The sequence below is a fragment of the Lynx canadensis genome, chromosome B3 (assembly GCF_007474595.2).
Source record: "Lynx canadensis isolate LIC74 chromosome B3, mLynCan4.pri.v2, whole genome shotgun sequence".
Taxonomy (NCBI): domain Eukaryota; kingdom Metazoa; phylum Chordata; class Mammalia; order Carnivora; family Felidae; genus Lynx; species Lynx canadensis.
In genome coordinates, this window is record NC_044308.2 from 91,218,551 (window position 1) to 91,233,109 (window position 14,559).

Consider the following 14,559-nt stretch of genomic DNA (forward strand, 5'->3'; position numbering starts at 1 on the left):
TATATATAATCATAATAATTATAATTATAATTATTCATTTCTTTAAGATATATATGCAGGAGTATAATTACTGGATAATTTGATAGTTCTATTTTTAATTTCTTGAGGAATAGTCATACTCTTCTACATAACGGCTGGAGTGGATATACTAATTTACATTCCCACCAACAGTATATAATGGTTATCTTTTCTCACAGCCTCTCCAACATGTATTATCTCTTATAATTTTGATAATAGCCATCCTAACAGGTGTGCAGTAATACCTCATGATGATTTTGAATTGCATTTCCTTGATGATTAGTGATGTCGAACATCTTTTCATGTACCTCTGGCCATCTGTATGTTTTCTTTGGAAAAACGTCTTTTCAGGGGTTTTGTCCATTTTTAATTAGATACTTTTTTTTTTTTGCTATTGAGTTGTATAAATATTTATATGAAATTAACTCCTTATCAGATATATGGTTTTCAAATATTTCCTCTTATTCTGTAGGATGCCTTTTCAATTTATGGAATATTTCCTTTGTTGTGCAGAAGCTCTTTAGTTTAAACAGATCCCTCTTGTTTCCTTTAGCTGTCATTGCTGTGCTTTCAGTGTCTTATCCAAGAAATCATTGCCAAGGATATTTCCCCTATGTTTTCTTCTAGAATTTTTATAGTTTCAAGTATTACATTTGTTTGATCCACTTCAAGTTAATTTTTTGTGACTAATGTATGATAGAGGTCCACTCTCATTTTTTTACATGTAAATATCTAGTTTTCCCAGCATCATTTGGTGAAGAAATCATTGTTTCCCCATTGTGTAGTCTTTGTGCCTTTGTCAAAAATTAGTTGATTGATAAGTGTGAATTAGTGTCTGGGCTCTCTATTCTGATTCATTAGTCTATGTGCCTGTTTTTATATCAGTACCATACTATTTTAATTACTATAGCTTTTTAATGTAGCTTGAAATCAGGAGGGTGATGTCTCCAGTTTCATTTGTTTCCCTTTTCAAGATTGTTTTGAATATTCAGGGTCTTTTGTAGTTTCCTACAAATTTTAGGGCCTTTTTTTTTTTTTTCTATTTCTGAAAGAAAATGTCGTTGGAATTTTGACAGGAATTACATTGAGTCTACAGTTCATTTGTGGTAGTATGGGCATTTTTATAATTATTAACAGATTTGAAGACAAAAATAGATAGTATGAAATAATGGTACAGAACTTCAAAACACCACTTTCTACAATGAAAATGCAGACATATTGTTAATAAGGAATGATGGACTTGAACTATACTTTGAGCCAAATGTGCTCCAAGATTAAAAGCTCTTACATCATTTAAATTTAGCAATACTTTTCAGTGCCTGCGTGGCTCAGTCGTTTAAATGTCTGACTTCGGTTCAGGTCATGATTTCACGGTTCCTCATCAGACTCTGTGCTGATAGCTTAGAGCCTGGAGCATACTTCAGATTCTGTATCTCCCTCTCTCTCTCCCCCTCCCCTGCTTGTGTTCTGTCTCTGTCTCTCAAAAATAAATAAATGTTAAAAAATTTAAAAAAATAAATTTAGCAATACTTATGTTAAGAGTAATTTAATGTTTTTAATCTTGAAGTCAGAAATCTCTATCAATTCTATTTGCATGTACACACAGATTTTGTGTATAATAGTATTCATTCTATGGTGCTCATCTATCAGCCTCAGAAAAGATTCTCAACCATGGGTTTTTAATTAGTTGAGTCGCAGGAGAAGGAAAACCATTATAGTGATAAGTGCTTATGTGATACAGAATATTACAAAATGAGGTCAATTCTATCTATTTAATCAAAAAATATAATCAGATAATCAGAAATGTTAATGAATTTAGGAAAAGGCTTGGGATTTAATGTTAACTAAGTGACATTCCTTCTTACTGTTTTGATGAATCCATACCTCTGTGTATACATATTTTTTATTTAATTCTTACAAGGTGAATATCTAGTTCAAAATGCATTAACGTTGTTACAGCTTTCGATATATAGTACTAAATTTTACTCCAAAATTTCTATGTGAGGAGGTATGTTTCGCTTCACAAATGCTAAATCATAGTTCATAAAATTCCTAAAAACTTTTACCAGTTGTAAAGACAAAATGCAGTAGATAAAAGGAATGTAAATTTACTTTAATGTATTTTTATGTCACTAGAATCAGCATAAATGACATGCAAATGAATTGGATACACTCATATGGTCTTCACCACTATCTTGCTAAAAGGTCCTATGCTAGCATAGGTCCTGCTATTAGTCCCTGTACTAGTCCCTGTACTGCTATACGTCTTAGAACATTATTCCTCTTTGAAATAGAGAATCTAATGTAAAAGTTACCCTTTTATTCCATTAATATGCATTTGAAAAAAACCCAATGCGATTGGGAGGGGAAGATGGCGGCGTAGGAGGACGCTGGGCTCACCGCGCGTCCTGCTGATCACTTAGATTCCACCTACACCTGCCTAAATAACCCAGAAAACCGCCAGAGGATTAGCAGAACGGAGTCACCGGACCCAAGTGCAGACGAGAGGCCCACGGAAGAGGGTAGGAAGGGCGGCGAGGCGGTGCGCGCTCCACGGACTGGCGGGAGGGAGCCGGGGCGGAGGGGCGGCTCGCCAGCCAAGCAGAGCCCCCGAGTCCGGCTTGCAAAAGCGGGGGGGCCTGACAGACTGTGTTCCGACAGCAAGCGCGACTTAGCATCTGGGAGGTCATAAGTTAACAGCTCTGCTCAGAAAGCGGGAAGGCTGGAGGACAAAGGGAGGGTGAGCTGCGGAGCCCCCGGACGACAGAGCTCAGTTTGGCGGGGAACAAAGGCGCTCGCCAGCGCCATCTCCCCCGCCCATCCCCCAGCCAAAATCCCAAAGGGAACCGGTTCCGGCCAGGGAAATTGCTCGCTCCGCGCAAACACCCAACTCTGTGCTTCTGCGGAGCCAAACCTCCTGCAGCGGATCTGACTCCCTCTGGCTGCCACAGGGCCCCTCCTGAAGTGGATCACCTAAGGAGAAGCGAGCTAAGCCTACCCCCCCCCTGCCGCCGTGCACCTTGCCTTCCCACCCCAGCTAATACGCCAGATCCCCAGCATCACAAGCCTGGCAGTGTGCAAGTAGCCCAGACAGGCCACGCCACCCCACAGTGAATCCCGCCCCTAGGAGAGGGGAAGAGAAGGCACACACCAGTCTGACTGTGGCCCCAGCGGTGGGCTGGGGGCAGACATCAGGACTGACTGCGGCCCCGCCCACCAACTCCAGTTATACACCACAGCACAGGGGAAGTGCCCTGCAGGCCCTCACCACACCAGGGTCTATCCAAAATGACCAAGCGGAAGAATTCCCCTCAGAAGAATCTCCAGGAAATAACAACAGCTAATGAGCTGATCAAAAAGGATTTAAATAATATAACAGAAAGTGAATTTAGAATAATAGTCATAAAATTAATCGCTGGGCTGGAAAACAGCATACAGGACAGCAGAGAATCTCTTGCTACAGAGATCAAGGGACTAAGGAACAGTCACGAGGAGCTGAAAAACGCTTTAAAGGAAATGCAAAACAAAATGCAAACCACCACGGCTCGGATGGAAGAGGCAGAGGAGAGAATAGGTGAACTAGAAGATAAAGTTATGGAAAAAGAGGAAGCTGAGAAAAAGAGAGATAAAAAAATCCAGGAGTATGAGGGGAAAATTAGAGAACTAAGTGATACACTAAAAAGAAATAATATACGCATAATTGGTATCCCAGAGGAGGAAGAGAGAGGGAAAGGTGCTGAAGGGGTACTTGAAGAAATTATAGCTGAGAAATTCCCTGAACTGGGGAAGGAAAAAGGCATTGAAATCCAAGAGGCACAGAGAACTCCCTTCAGACGTAACTTGAATCGATCTTCTGCACGACATATCATAGTGAAACTGGCAAAATACAAGGATAAAGAGAAAATTCTGAAAGCAGCAAGGGGTAAACGTGCCCTCACATATAAAGGGAGACCTATAAGACTCGTGACGGATCTCTCTTTTGAAACTTGGCAGGCCAGAAAGACTTGGCACGAGATTTTCAGGGTGCTAGACAGCAAAAATATGCAGCCGAGAATCCTTTATCCAGCAAGTCTGTCATTTAGAATAGAAGGAGAGATAAAGGTCTTCCCAAACAAACAAAAACTGAAGGAATTTGTCACCACTAAACCAGCCCTACAAGAGATCCTGAGGGGGACCCTGTGAGACAAAGTACCAGAGACATCACTACAAGCATAAAACATACAGACATCACAATGACTCTAAACCCGTATCTTTCTATAATAACACTGAATGTAAATGGATTAAATGCGCCAACCAAAAGACATAGGGTATCAGAATGGATAAAAAAACAAGACCCATCTATTTGCTGTCTACAAGAGACTCATTTTAGACCTGAGGACACCTTTAGATTCAGAGTGAGGGGATGGAGAACTATTTATCATGCTACTGGAAGCCAAAAGAAAGCTGGAGTAGCCATACTTATATCAGACAAACTAGACTTTAAATTAAAGGCTGTAACAAGAGATGAAGAAGGACATTATATAATAGTTACAGGGTCTATCCATCAGGAAGAGCTAACAATTATAAATGTCTATGCGCCGAATACCGGAGCCCCCAAATATATAAAACAATTACTCATAAACAGAAGCAACCTTATTGATAAGAATGTGGTAATTGCTGGGGACTTTAACACCCCACTTACAGAAATGGATAGATCATCTAGACACACGGTCAATAAAGAAACAAGGGCCCTGAATGAGACACTGGATCAGATGGACTTGACAGATCTATTTAGAACTCTGCATCCCAAAGCAACAGAATATACTTTCTTCTCAAGTGCACATGGAACATTCTCCAAGATAGATCATATACTGGGTCACAAAACAGCCCTTCATAAGTTTACAAGAATTGAAATCATACCATGCATACTTTCAGACCACAATGCTATGAAGCTTGAAATCAACCACAGGAAAAAGTCTGGAAAACCTCCAAAAGCATGGAGGTTAAAGAACACCCTACTAACGAATGAGTGGGTCAACCAGGCAATTAGAGAAGAAATCAAAAAATATATGGAAACAAACGAAAATGAAAATACAACAATCCAAACGCTTTGGGACACAGCGAAGGCAGTCCTGAGAGGAAAATACATTGCAATCCAGGCCTATCTCAAGAAAGAAGAAAAATCCCAAACACAAAATCTAACAGCACACCTAAAGGAAATAGAAGCAGAACAGCAAAGACACCCCAAACCCAGCAGAAGAAGAGAAATAATAAAGATCAGAGCAGAAATAAACAATATAGAATCTAAAAAAACTGTAGAGCAGATCAATGAAACCAAGAGTTGGTTTTTTGAAAAAATAAACAAAATTGACAAACCTCTAGCCAGGCTTCTCAAAAAGAAAAGGGAGATGACCCAAATAGATAAAATCATGAATGAAAATGGAATGATTACAACCAATCCCTCAGAGATACAAACAATTATCAGGGAATACTATGAAAAATTATATGCCAACAAATTGGACAACCTGGAAGAAATGGACAAATTCCTGAACACCCACACTCTTCCAAAACTCAATCAGGAGGAAAGAGAAAGCTTGAACAGACCCATAACCAGCGAAGAAATTGAATCGGTTATCAAAAATCTCCCAACAAATAAGAGTCCAGGACCAGATGGCTTCCCAGGGGAGTTCTACCAGACGTTTAAAGCAGAGATAATACCTATCCTTCTCAAGCTATTCCAAGAAATAGAAAGGGAAGGAAAACTTCCAGACTCATTCTATGAAGCCAGTCTTACTTTGATTCCTAAACCAGACAGAGACCCAGTAAAAAAAGAGAACTACAGGCCAATATCCCTGATGAATATGGATGCAAAAATTCTCAATAAGATACTAGCAAATCGAATTCAACAGCATATAAAAAGAATTATTCACCATGATCAAGTGGGATTCATTCCTGGGATGCAGGGCTGGTTCAACATTCGCAAATCAATCAACGTGATACATTACATTAACAAAAAAAAAGAGAAGAACCATATGATCCTGTCAATCGATGCAGAAAAGGCCTTTGACAAAATCCAGCACCCTTTCTTAATAAAAACCCTTGAGAAAGTCGGGATAGAAGGAACATACTTAAAGATCATCAAAGCCATTTATGAAAAGCCCACAGCTAACATCATCCTCAACGGGGAAAAACTGAGAGCTTTTTCCCTGAGATCAGGAACACGACAGGGATGCCCACTCTCACCGCTGTTGTTTAACATAGTGCTGGAAGTTCTAGCATCAGCAATCAGACAACAAAAGGAAATCAAAGGCATCAAAATTGGCAAAGATGAAGTCAAGCTTTCGCTTTTTGCAGATGACATGATATTATACATGGAAAATCCGATAGACTCCACCAAAAGTCTGCTAGAACTGATACATGAATTCAGCAAAGTTGCAGGATACAAAATCAATGTCCAGAAATCAGTTGCATTCTTATACACTAACAACGAAGCAACAGAAAGACAAATAAAGAAAATGATCCCATTCACAATTGCACCAAGAAGCATAAAATACCTAGGAATAAATCTAACCAAAGATGTAAAGGATCTGTATGCTGAAAACTATAGAAAGCTTATGAAGGTAATTGAAGAAGATTTAAAGAAATGGAAAGACATTCCCTGCTCATGGATTGGAAAAATAAATATTGTACTGATGCATAGGGGCACTTGTACCCCAATGTTCATAGCAGCACTCTCAACAATAGCCAAATTATGGAAAGAGCCTAAATGTCCATCAACTGATGAATGGATAAAGAAATTGTGGTATATATACACAATGGAATACTATGTGGCAATGAGAAAAAATGAAATATGGCCTTTTGTAGCAACGTGGATGGAACTGGAGAGTGTGATGCTAAGTGAAATAAGCCATACAGAGAAAGACAGATACCACATGGTTTCACTCTTCTGTGGATCCTGAGAAAATTAACAGGAACCCATGGGGGAGGGGAAGAAAAAAAAAAAAAGAGGTTAGAGTGGGAGAGAGCCAAAGCATAAGAGACTGTTAAAAACTGAGAACAAACTGAGGGTTGATGGGGGGTGGGAGGGAGGGGAGGGTGGGTGATGGGTATTGAGTAGGGCACCTTTTGGGATGAGCACTGGGGGTTGTATGGAAACCAATTTGTCAATAAATTTCATATATATATAAAAAAAAAACCCAATGCCATTTCTCTATAAAGTATATGTTTTGTTATTTACACTGACAATTTGCATGAGATATTTTTATTTGATCCAAGGTACATCAGTATTGATATTACAGTACAATAAAGGTGGGTTGTTTTTTGATGTTTAAAGTTTTTATTTAAATTCTAGTTAGTTAACATAGAGTGTAAAATTTAGTGATTCATCACTTATATACAACACACAGCACTTATTACAAGTGTCTTCCTTAATGCCCATCACCCATTTAGCCCATCCCTCCAACCTCCCCTTCAGTAACCCTCAGGTGTTTTTGTTTTGTTTTGTTTTGTTTTGTTTTTCTTTTTGGTATTTAAGTGTCTCTTACGGTTTGTCTCCTCTCTGTTTTTATCTTATTTTTCCTCCCCTTCCCCTATGTTCATCAGCTGTGTTTCTTAGATTCCACATATGAGTGAAATCATATAGTGTTTGTCTTTCTCTAACTTATTTCCTTAGTGTAATACTCTAGCTTCATTCACATCCTTGCAAATGGCAAGATTTCATTCTTTTTGATGGGTGAGTACTATTCTATTGTATATACATACCACTTCTTCTTTATCCATTCTTCAGTGGATGGATATTTTGGCTCTTTCCATAATTTGGCTATTGTGAATAGCACTGCTATAAATATCGGGGTGCATGTGTCAAGTGTTTTGATTTAATTACGTGATTGAATAATTAATATTATTCAACAAATTCCAACACAATTCCTTCAAAATAGGATCATTATTCTTACATGAAGTAGTATGTGTGTACTTTTGAATACATGTATGTCATTTGTTTATAAGCTAAAAAGTCTTGTTGGAAAGAATATGACTATTACATCCTTTCACTATTTATTTAAAATCGAGATGAGAATATCACTAAACTTTTGGGCCTTCAGGAACAATCACTAGCTAGGATTCAGGTGTTTAATTCTAAATTCAATATCTTGTTGTCACTAAGTAAAGTAAATACACGTGAATTCTCCAAACCTTATTTTTTTAATCTATAAAATTAGTGGTTTGCATTAGATGTTATCTAAAGTTTTTCTGTTCTAATAATTTATAATGATGTAATTAAGAATAGAAAAAAATCATAAGGCATTCTCACCAAGAACATAATGTATTACTCTCACCAGATTCCTTCATTGTCTCAAGCCTTACATGAAGAGATGAACATGCTGCACTAAAACAAACAAAACTTGTAACAATTCTGGCTATATAAAAGGTAAACAATAAGTTGTCTCATGATTAACAGAATCTCAGTTTTTTCATACCTTTTGAGAATTTGAACAGAAATTTTTTTAAAGTTTATTTATTTTTTTTTAATTTTTTTTTCAACGTTTATTTATTTTTGGGACAGAGAGAGACAGAGCATGAACGGGGGAGGGTCAGAGAGAGAGGGAGACACAGAACCGGAAACAGGCTCCAGGCTCTGAGCCATCAGCCCAGAGCTTGACGCGGGGCTCGAACTCACGGACCGCGAGATCGTGACCTGGCTGAAGTCGGACGCCTAACCGACTGCGCCACCCAGGCACCCCTAAAGTTTATTTATTTTAACAGAGAAAGAGAGAGGAACAGAGAGAGTAGAGAGAGAATCCCAAGCAGGCTCTGCACTGTCAGAACAGAGCCTAACATGGGGCTTGAACTCAGTAACCATGAGATCATGGCTGGACCCAAAGTCAAGAATCAGGCACTTAACCAACTGAGCTACCCAGGTGCCCCTGAATAGAAAATTCTTGGAACATATTTGAACTTGGACATAACTTCCAAAATCTATATAGCAAATCTTTAAACTTCTTGTCCCCCACCCCTACACCAGTCATCTCTAGGTTTTCTGACTTTCAGCCAACAAAATTTTAAGCCAACATTTTTTTGTTGCTCTTGCTACTTCTATATTATAAATATGAATGACAACTTTCTGTATCTAGCTTTTACCAATCTCTGAATATTCTCCTCTTATTTCCTGATTAGCACTCTAGACACACTTAAGCACTTTTCAGCTTCTCAAAAGAACAGGACTTCTTCTAGAGGGAGGGCTGTTACCTTAAGGTTATTTCCTTTGAGTAGATCGCTTCTCGGCCTTTTGGCTAAGATCAAGTGTATTTCCTTTGAGTAAAATGACACTCTGATTGATCAGATTGATTACTGGTCAGTCTTTATAATAGCTCAAATCTAATTACTTTTTTCTGATCTAATTTTTTAAAATATTTTGCTTACCGTATCAGCCAATCCCTTAGCAAATACTGACTGGAGAGTATATCCCAAATCAGTTCACCTCTCACTCTTCTTAACACTATTGACTAACCAACCAGTTTCATTTCTCTTAGGGTCTACTTAATAACCTTATTGTTTTGATTGTTCTATCTGACAAAGAGAATTGTACCTCCTTTAGTAATCAGGTTGTTCTTTGTGTTAAAAAAAAATTCTGGTTATATTATTTTACTTCTCAAATCATTTCAATGGTTTTCCACTGGATTTATAACAATATTCAAATCCTTTCTATCGCTCGCCCAGCCATACATCATCCAGTTCCTAACTGCTTTGTGAATTTTTTCTGCAAATCTTTCTTCACTACATTTAAAGAATCTGACTATCTTGGAAACACAACAGTATCATTCAAAGTCAGGACAGTTATACTTCTTTTTTTGACTGCCAGTAAAACTCTTCCTTCAGATTGTTACACAGCTGTTTTGTCCTTATGATTAGGACTGCTGGTCATGTGTCACTTCCTCAAAGACCTTACTATATTGCACTGTATAAAATGCTATCCTCCCACTAATACTCAGATAAGCTCTATTTGAGTTTGTTTTATTTTATTCACACAATAAAACGCAGCCACTCATTTTACTATGTATTTGTTTTTTTCTTATCATCTTTCTTTCCCTAATGGGCCCTTATTTGACAGGGCCTTTGCCTGTTTTGTCACCGCTGTGTCTTGCTATTTTGCATACATTAAAAAATATTTATTGGGGGGGGGCGCCCGAGTAGCTCAGTCCATTAAGCACCCAACTTCGTTTGGCTCAAGTCATGATGTGATGGCTTGTGAGTTTGAGCCCTGCCTTCGGATCCTGTGCTGACAGCTCAGAGCCTGGAGCCTACTTCGGATTCTGTCTCCCTCTCTCTCTGCCCCTCCCCCACTCACTCTCTGTCTCTGTCTCTCTTTCTCAAGAATAAATAAACATTAAAAAAACTTCTTAAGTTTCTGGCAAAATATAGGTCATCAGTAAATAAATTTGAGAAAGAGAATGAATCCCTGAATACTTATAATATTTCTATATTTACCCTAAGCAAATACTAAAGAAAAGAAAAATAATAATCACCAAATTCCTTTTATTGATAATGGGGCTAATATAATCAAGATTTATAATACACTTTATATAAAAAAGAAAAAACACACCTAGAAATTTCCCACTCTGCCCCAAAGCAGTATGATTCACTTCAAAAATTTTTTCTTCTTAATTAGCCAGTCAATTTATTAGTCATTAGAGAACTGTAAAATGAATAATGCTTTAGAAAAACCAGAGATTATTATAATTTAGAGAAATTCAAAACTAGTCAACATAAACTTAGAATATCAGACTAAGAATAATTGAATAAAATTAAGTAGTGATCCTATTCATGATGTCTGCATTGACTGTAATAAAACTGACTTTAAAATCTAAATACTTAACATGTATGTGACAAAAAGCAACATAAAATAGAAAATAATAACTAAAAATTAGCTACTTTCAAAACTTATACAAAAAGCTAGCAACATATATTCAAAAGCTTTTGTCAAATACCTCACATACTTTTTATGTGAAGGATACAATGTAATGAATTCTCACAGTTTGAGATTTAAAGTATATGCTTTTTGCTAGGTAATTTTTTCAATGATTTTTCACCTATGGGGCAAATAAATAGCAAGGTATTCTTGCTACTACAATGCCTCAATGACTTTCTTTTTTAGTAAGTACATATCAGCTTCATTTGTGCATAAATTTCAGTTAAATTATATGTAAATCAAAAATGTTCATATACTATAATATTTTTAATTTGATTCTATAAAAATTTGAGTTGCCTTTCCAAGTATACATGTTGGTACAAAAATATAAAAATCACATAGGCATTGTAAATTTTAAATACCCTTTCTCTTTCTGAAAATGCAGTGTTTCACCAATCTCTTTAGGCAAGAGAGAAATGTATAATTAGAACACATGATGTATGCACCAGTGTGTTGTATTTTTGTATTAAAATCACTATGTAGATAATTTTTATATCATTTGGATTACTAGCATGTTACACATTTAAATAGATTACATTTTGTGATATCAAAAAATACATAATGTGAAGCTGTGACAATGTCCATTTACTCCTCTTGTTAATTGTAAAGTACATATCTTTCAAAATACATAGGGTATTAGTAGATAGAATTAAGTACCTTTCAAATTTTGTTGTTGGTACAAACCCTAAGGGTAAAGCATTTTGAAAAATATTACTGTAAATATCAATATGTATTATTGAAAGTAAACATATTTTCAAAAATTATAAGAGAATTAGAATATAGGGAAAAAGTGTGTTTGGTTAATATGTCATCTGTTCTTGAGAAAGAGGGGTTTAAGAAACTACAAGGATTATATTTACTTCAAAAACTGGTTGTATTTTGGTTTAACATGCAGGCTGAAATTCAAGTAACTTTATATTACTCTTTGCGATCACTTCAGAAAAACACTTGATTTGCCAAATTGCCATCCTTAGTAAGAAAGTCATTAGTACCTCTCTCCTCTCTATTTTCATAGTATAAAAATCTAAGAAGAAAATGAAGAAATCTCATTCAATCAGTTGATGAAGGATGTTTCAACTTAATGCCCAACCAATATAAAATCAGTACAAGAAAAACTGAGGTTGTTTTCACTTTTATGTATCATAAATATTAAGTGTAATATTAACAAATTAACAAATTGAATCAATTAGAGTGTAAAAAATAAAAAAGGAAATTGACCAAGAAAGATTTACTTTGGTATTTGCAGATAGTTTAATATTAGAAATTTCAGTTTATATAACTCATCATTCTAAAGGATGACAAAAGGAAAACTAGGATAACCAGAGTGTATTCAGATAAAAGCACTTAATAAAATGCAATACGCTTGATTTAAAGATTTGGTCCTGCTTTAAGAAATAAAGGCCAGACCTGCTTGAAAACAGAAAGGGATAGACAATAATAATACTGTTAGTTACTTAATTTATGCTACACAGCTGATAGGTTTTAAGAGTGCTATAATAATAGAATTTTCCCTCACACTAAACAGGACTTGAGGGAGGGGTAAGAGAACAGAAAGGACTGAGACAGCCTAATGACCATTTAGTTGTCATTACCTACATTTCTTCTGAGAAGACAAATGCCTAGTCCCTGGGAGTATCTTGTCATGGGACAGTGGGGGAGATCATTGGAAAGATGGGTACCCTATACCTTTCTAAAACCGAAATCCAATAGATGTTTATTTTCCTTTCTTCACATTCTTGCTGAAAATATTGCTTAATTTTTAAAATCATATGGGTATGCTCAGAAAAATCTTAGCAAAATATTTTCTATAACTATTACACACTGTTTTAGTAACCTAATATTTTTATTACATTATTTAAATGCTTCCATTGTTACATATACATATTTGCATTATTGTTTTTGAACTAAATACAGTTCCATCATGTGGACATGTCATAACGATTTAAATATTCCTTTATGTAGAGGCACTTCTGGGTTTGTTTGTTGTCAGTTTTGTTTGTCTATTTATTTAATCTTTTTATTTAATTCCAGTAAAATTAAAATAGAATGTTATATTAGTTTCAGGGGTACATATACTGATTTAACAATTCTATACATTACTCGGTGCTTATCATGATAAGTGTACTCTTTAGTCCCCATCACCTATTTCATCCATGCCCCCATCCAACTCCTCTCTGGTATCCATCAGTTTGTTCACTATAGTTAAGAGTCTGTTTTTTGGTTTCCATTTTGTTTTCTTTGTTCGTTTGTTTTGCTTGTTAAATTCAATATATGAGTGAGATCATATTGTATTTGTCTTTCCCTGTATGACTTATTTCCTTACCATTATACTCTCTAGGTCTATCCATGTTGTTGAAACTGACAAGATCTCAGTATTTTTTGTGGCTAAGTAACATTCCATGGTGTGTGTATGTATGTGTGTACATATTTATCATTCATCTATCAATGGATCCTTGGAATGCTTCTGTAATTTGGCTGTTGTAAATAATGCTGCAGTAACCAGCAGTGAATATATCTTTTTGAATGAGTATTTTTGTATTCTTTGGATAAATACTCAGCAGTAGAATTACTGGACCATATGGTAGTTCTGTTTTTAATATTTTTGAGGAATCTACATACTGTTTTCCACAGTGGCTGCACCAATTCACATCTCCATCAAGAGTGTAAAATGAGGTGTTTTTTTTCCCCACCACATCTTTGCCAGCATTTGTCTTTTCTTGTGTGTGTGTGATTTTTTTTTTTTAATTTTAACCATTCTGAGGGATGTGAGGTAACATCTTATTGTGGTTTTAATTTGGATTTCCATGATAACGAGTAGTTGAGTGCCTGTTCATATGTCTGTCAGCTGTCTTCTTTGGAGAAATGTCTTTTCATGTATTCTGCTCATTTTCATTGGGTTATTTGGCTTTTTTGGTGTTGAGTTGTATCAGTTCTTTATATATTTTGCACACTACCCTTTTATCAGATATGTCCTTTGCAAACATTCAGCACGTAGTCTTTGTATTTTGTTGGTTGTTTCCTTTGCTGTGCAAAAGCTTTTTATTTTGGTGTAGTCCCAATAGTTTATTTTTGCTTTTGGTTCCCTTGCCTCAGGAGACATATCTAGAAAGAGGTTGCTATGGCTAATGTTAAAGTAGAAGTTGTTACTGCCTGTATTCTCCTCTAGGATTTTTATGGTTTCAGATCTAACATTTAGGTCTTTAATCCACATTTAGTTTACTTTTGTACATAGTACAAGAACGTGATCTAGTTTTATTCGTTTGCATGTAGCTTGCCAACTTTCCCAACACTATTTGTTGAAGAGACTTTTTCTCATTGCGTATTTTTGCGTTTTGTGTTGAACATTAATTGACCATATAATTGTGGGGTTTTTTCCCTCTGGGTTTTCTGTCCTGTTCCATTGCTTTGTGTATTTATTTCTGTGCCAATACTAGACAGTGTTGATTATTATAGCATTGTATATTTTGAAGTCTGGGATTGTGATACCTCCAGTTTTGTTTTTTTTCAAGATTACTTTGGCTGTTTGGGGTCTTTTGTGGTTCCATATACACTTATTCTAGTTCTATGAAAAACACTGTTGATATTTTGATAGGGATTGC